The following is a 6,000-nucleotide window of genomic DNA, read 5'->3' as shown; positions in this document are numbered from 1 at the left end:
AAGCAGTCAGCGATGAGGGGAGTATAGTAATTTCTTGTTCCTGGCCCTGTTCCAACTTACATACATATCTGGGTTACAAACAAACTTACAAAATGTAGTTTGTAGATACTAGATTGTAATACAACCTATATATGGAATCTAGGACTAAATTGTGTCTGCTAAACGCTAATTTTCTGAAGTGAAAATCTGTAAACATTGTATAAATCATTTTTAAGCATTTTTCAGAACCTCACAATTTAAAAATCATAATCCAACCATAAAGAAATTTCTAATGTATTTGTAGAATTACCTTATTTAACCTCGCTATTTAGTTTAGGATCAAATTGTACAAATTATTGTTAAAATGTTAAATGAAATGTTCCTTGTATACACTGTCCCCTAGGGGGCAATATTAAGTAATGACTGCCAGATCTTTCCTGTGGGTGGATATAGTGATACAAGGAGCAGCTCAAAAGTTATTTCTCTCCGTGAGGCCAGGCTTAGTGCAACTCTTCTTGCTTCTGAAGACTCCAGACTGTAAGGTAAAATGAAAGTTCCTTGTTTTATTCCCTTCTTTCCATATAATATAGGTCATTTATGACACATGGATTATGACTCCTGAGAATTGTAAGCAGTAGATAAGATTGCGTAAACTTAAATATACTAATGTCATAAGGGAATATTCTATAGTCTTGTTGTATTCACTCGTGTTACTATGATACGCTCTGTAAAGCATCATTTTTTTAAATTTGGAAGCTATATGAAAGGCTAATGTTCACAGATTACAGATCTATATAATGAGTGCACTGCTTATACCTGAGGTATGGTAAATCCAAGTACTAATTTAACAGAAAAACAGTTGGAAATAAACAACCATCACACACATATGCTTAAGCCAACTGTTCATGACTGAGATATTCTGATCAATTTCACAAATACAATTGTTGGCTTATACTGTAGTACCAGCATAAAACTAATTTTGTATGTCCTATATTTTACAATTAAATATGTTATAATGTACCGTATATTTCCAATATTATTGTGCATTACATTTAATGCTCTGTTGAGTAGTATGCATATGTTGCATACAAAACCTAAGGTAAAAACAAAAACAAAATGAGCATGCAACATGTAGGTGCATGTTCACACAGACCACTAAACAGACAAAACCTAAGATGAAAACGAAATGAGCAAATACCCTGCAGTAAGTAAATAGATAGCAAAAGTGCAATAAAATAACATAGGGTACTTAGTTAACATAATTTTGATTAAAAAAAATGTAAAATCCATTCCACCATGTCAAGGTGACCTACTCGGGAAGGTCCTAACCTCTACTGTTAAAACCTCACCATATGTCAAATGAAGTAAATGTGAATAAATGCCGAGCAGGACTGAGACCCCGACTAATGAAAACTCAGCCATGGGGTGCTATATAAAAGTAATGTCCATCTTAAAGAAAAGGGGGACCATGCCCTTATTTGCACAGAGTGCAAAACCCTGAAGCAAAAACCTAAAAAGATGAACTGGAATATAAGTTGGTATGCATGCAAGGTGTAGGCGCATGTTCACTCTGGCCACTAAACAGACAAAACCTAAGATAAAAACAAAATGAGAAAGTACCCTGCAGTAAATAACTAGATAACAATAGTGAATGAAAATAACATAGGGTACTTAGTTAACATAATTTTGATTAAAAAAACGTAACCGCCATCTCGCCACGTCAAAGTGACCCTATTCGGGACGGTCCTAACGTCTAGTATTAAAACCTTACCATACGTCAAATAACATAAATGTGAATAAGGGTCGAGCAGGACCAAGGCCCCGACTAATGGACACCCAGCCATGGGGAACAAAATAACCATATTGTCCAGCTCAAAGAAAAAGGAGGCCAGTCCTTATTTGCAACAACCTTATATTCCAGTTCATCTCTTTAGATATATGTTGCATACAGTAGCTGTGAATTGGAATTTTATGGCCACATTCACACCCATAATTTCCACTGATTTTTCCTACTCATAGTTTCATTGTAAACAACCTTTTTTCTGTCAAGGGTCATTTGGATATTTATAACATCATTTGTGGTCCATACAAAATTATCAACTTGAAATGTATCTATATATGGTCAAAACATTTAATTCACTCACCCCTAATGTGATGGCTGGAGTGGCTTCTCTTTGGTGAGACATGTGACATTAGGTGGTATTGATGATGTTGCTACTCTCATCTATTTTTCCAGGTTTGCATAAGTATTAAGCGCAGTTAACTCTTTGCCACAAATCAGTACATTCTCGATATTTATAGTTGAAGTTGAATTGGCTCTTCTGTGGTTTTTTTTTCCAATTTGAGGCTTAACCCATTGCTGGTGTATGAATCATATTGCCCTACTGGATGATCATGTCATACATCATTGTACAACATCATTTTCACAAGCAGAAACACACATATATGAATGCGTTATGGTGCTGAGTGTAATGTTTATTCACCACATGAGTGAGACTGTAAGATGGCATGGGGCAGTAGTTGTGGGCAAGATACTCGTCTTCCACGCCCCGGCACACTACATGAAAATGGAGCTCCTGGCTGGGTGTGTAGACTTTAACTGTGGTGGTGATATGCCCTTGCAGACCAAATTTTGTCATTGTATTTGACCGGCCAGGACCAGATGTTACAGAGTTCAGTGAAGGAGACCATAGTTCATAAATGTATTTTTACTGAACAATAACTTTTGAGGAGAAATGTACTGCTAATCGTTGTTATTCATCTTCAGAAATGTTTGTTATGATATGAAACATTATCACGCACTTTCTCCTCTTCTTCTGGGGTCACTCTCACTTTTATACTTCTTTCAACTGATCTGCCTCAACACACAATCTATTCTGGGAACCTCCTCATCCCCAATAACAGCACTACGGTCCAGCAAGCAAGAGTTCTATACACCTCTTAGGAGAGTTTTGTATGCCAACATGGCCACTACTTAGCTTTCCACTTTATTGACGCCTATGGATCACCTCACAGGGCATTTCCTCTTGGTCTCACTTATCCTTCCTCTTTCGTCCTGCCCCAGGCCCCGATACTTCTTCCTTTTGTCCCTTTTTTCTTTGGACCGACTCCGGACACGAATCACTTCCTTCTCATTGTTGCTTCTCCTATAGGAGCTTACTACCTTCCTCAGTCGTCTCACTCTTGCCACAAACCCACCCACTGCATGTGGTTCTGCTACTTAACCAGATATGATCTCTGCAAGTATTACAGTCTAACGTTTGGGCCCGGATACCGCAGATGTTGGTGTGCTTGGAGGAAGAGTCCTATTATAAATTCCTGGCACGTGGAACCATAAAACCCAGAGGGGTGCATGGACGGATTCCTCCACAAGAGGCCCTCGTAACATTCACACACCTCCACCTTCCACCTCAGACCAGCAGAGGGAGCCCGGATAGGGATATAAAAAGGGAAGGTGGAGCTAGGCAGTTCAGTAAAGTCTGAAGCCTGAGTCGCAGTCTAAAGTCAGTCTGCTGCAGCCAGAGAGGTTGCCAGGTCAGTACAGACTCAGTGAGCTCAAAAGAGCGGTGAAGAGTAGCGAGGCCTACTGCCAGTGTGAAGCCTAGCGAGGGCCCCGAGCATGGCTGAAGGCAAGTGGAGTAAGCGAGCTACATAGGGGGCAGAGGAGCTTAGCCAGCTCACCCCAAGACCATATACCGGACACCGGGTCCGTGTCTGCAGGGCTCTCTACGACCAGCAGAAACAACCGGAACCCCTGGCGAACTATATGTCCCAGGAACACCAAAAACTGACTGTCATACCAGGGTCAGGAGTCACTGAGGCCCAAGAGACCAGGGAGTGTGATCTCCAACAGAAGGCCCTACCACCAGGTCAGCCGGTGCAAGACAGAGACCAAGTTAGGCCTAGCTCCAGGCAGGTCATAAACTTATCAGGAAAAGGCAAGAAACAGGAGGCCCCACACCCGCTCACTGGAGAGAGTCCCGATATGCACCCTTCACCCTACAGTGCCCTGGATCATGCCTGAAACACCACTAGTAAAGGTACTGAAGTGAACTGTTGTGAGAGTGCCTATTCTTCCTCTGACCCAGCTGGGTCCCCTCTGTCCTGCATCCCTTCTCCTATGCTACCCTGAGGCCCCGCTCCACCTGTGGGGAGCCGCACCAACTAAGCTGCCTGAACACCGGCCTCAGAGGACTGTCGCAGCGCTGGTGATCCGACCAGACACCACAGGTGGCGTCACGAACTTTCCCTATCCCATATAACTTTCCCCATTCCTTGCTTTTTTAAGAGTGACCCCAGGATACGAGCTCGGGAGCCGGCCACCGCGGCATCCCCAAAACAAGGCCCGGGCGACGAGTCGTCCCCATCCCCTGGGCGCGTCATTCCCAACTTGCACAAACGCCTAATCCTGCAGTCACCACAATACTACTGAGCTTCTGCTGCCGTATGTGTCTCTATTACTGTATTGCTGTGTGGTACAAAAACAGTGCTCTTCAGTGCACCAGATAGTAATGCTACCACTGTGCCCCTTACAAAGTAAAATGCCTGATTTGTGCCCTCTAGATGGTAAAACAAACCTCTGGAATACATTAATGCCCTGTGCAAGTGTCCTAGAAAACAGAACCCACATTTTGCCCCCTAGAAAGTAATTATGCCCTCTGTGTGCCACTTTGTCAGTCACCATACCTTAAGGGCCCTTATAACAATTAGTGCCCACTTAACATTAATAATGTCTACTGAGACTTCCCCTGTACAGCTCCCCTCTACACAATGTGTCACAACTCCCTTATACACAGTATGATGTCCCAACAGCTCAGCTCTATACAGTATGATGTCCCTACAGCTCCAATATAAACCGAATAACACCCCGAAAACTATGATGCCTCCACAGTAGTCCCCACACTGTACGATGGCCCCACAATAGCATCTACAATGTATAATGGCCCCTTAGTAGCCTTCACACTGCTTGATGACTCCCATACTGTACGATGTCCCCACTGTATGATGGCCCCACTCACTGTATGACAGTCTGCACAGTAGTCTCTACACTGTATGATGGCCCCACAGTAGCCTCCACAATGTATAATGGCCCCTTAGTAGCCCCCACACTGTTAGATAACTAACATACTGTACGATGTCTCAACTGTATGATGGCCCCCTTACTGTATGACAGCCCCGCTGTAGTCCCTAACCTGAATGATGGCCTCCACAGTAGTCCACACAGTATATTGGCCCCCTTAGTAGCCACTACTCTGTAAGATAGCCCCCTGAATAGACCTCACTCTGATGGCCCCACTAGAAGCCCCAACTCTGAAGGAGGGCCCCATTAGTAGCCCTCACTCTGTATCATAGCCCATTTAGTAGCCTCCAAGCTGTATGATGGTCCCCCTTAATTGCCCCCCACGATGTAGCCACAACTCTGCAGGAGGACTCCTTAGTAACTCCAACACTGTATCATGGCCCCTTTAGTAGTTCCCACACGGTATGATGGTCCTCCTTAGTAGCTCACACACTTTATCATGGCACCCCTTAGTAATCACACTATGTGTGTGGGCCCACTTGGTAACCACCACTATGTGTGAGGGCCCACTTAGTAGCCCCTATGTTATATAATGGCCCCATTAGTAGCCCCCACGCTATTATGGCCCGCTTAGTAGTAGCCTCAACTCTATTATAGCCCCCGTAGTAGTAGGAGTCTATAATGCGCACATCGATACACTTAAGTGTATCATAGCTCCAAGTGGGCCCCTCAGAGTGCGGGGCCTGGGGGGCCCGCCCCCTTTGTTCCCCCGGTAGCTATGCTACTGGTTATCTCCAATGCAGCCTTTAAGAACAACTTTATAGAAAAAAATATATGAATGTAAAAATCCCACCACACCCCTTCTTTTCAATCTGTGGCCCCCACAAAAGTTGCTCTTTTTGTCCAAAGCCAAGGGGCGTATATAGAGGAAGTGGGGTATTTGCCCTGGGTGCAGCCAGCAGGAGGGAGCCATTTTACCACTTCTTGTTAAGCTGAAAGCT

At 43.8% G+C, this 6,000-nt stretch overlaps 1 protein-coding gene across 1 annotated transcript in view; it reads left to right on the top strand.

The window, feature by feature from the left end:
* The first annotated feature begins 382 nt into the window (after positions 1 to 382).
* HPGDS (hematopoietic prostaglandin D synthase) overlaps positions 383 to 6,000 on the top strand; it is a 157,980-nt gene continuing 152,362 nt past the window's right edge. The window contains exon 1 of the mRNA XM_073638215.1: positions 383 to 521. The gene's annotated coding sequence lies outside the window, so the exon portion shown is untranslated. The remainder of the gene's footprint in view (positions 522 to 6,000) is intronic.

Source organism: Phyllobates terribilis, unplaced genomic scaffold, assembly GCF_046119375.1.
Source record: "Phyllobates terribilis strain yellow unplaced genomic scaffold, ASM4611937v1 Scaffold_1__5_contigs__length_1240528914, whole genome shotgun sequence".
In the NCBI taxonomy this organism is placed as follows: Eukaryota; Metazoa; Chordata; class Amphibia; order Anura; family Dendrobatidae; genus Phyllobates; species Phyllobates terribilis.
Note: the sequence above shows the minus strand (reverse complement) of the source record. Positions and strands in the feature narration are given on the sequence as shown.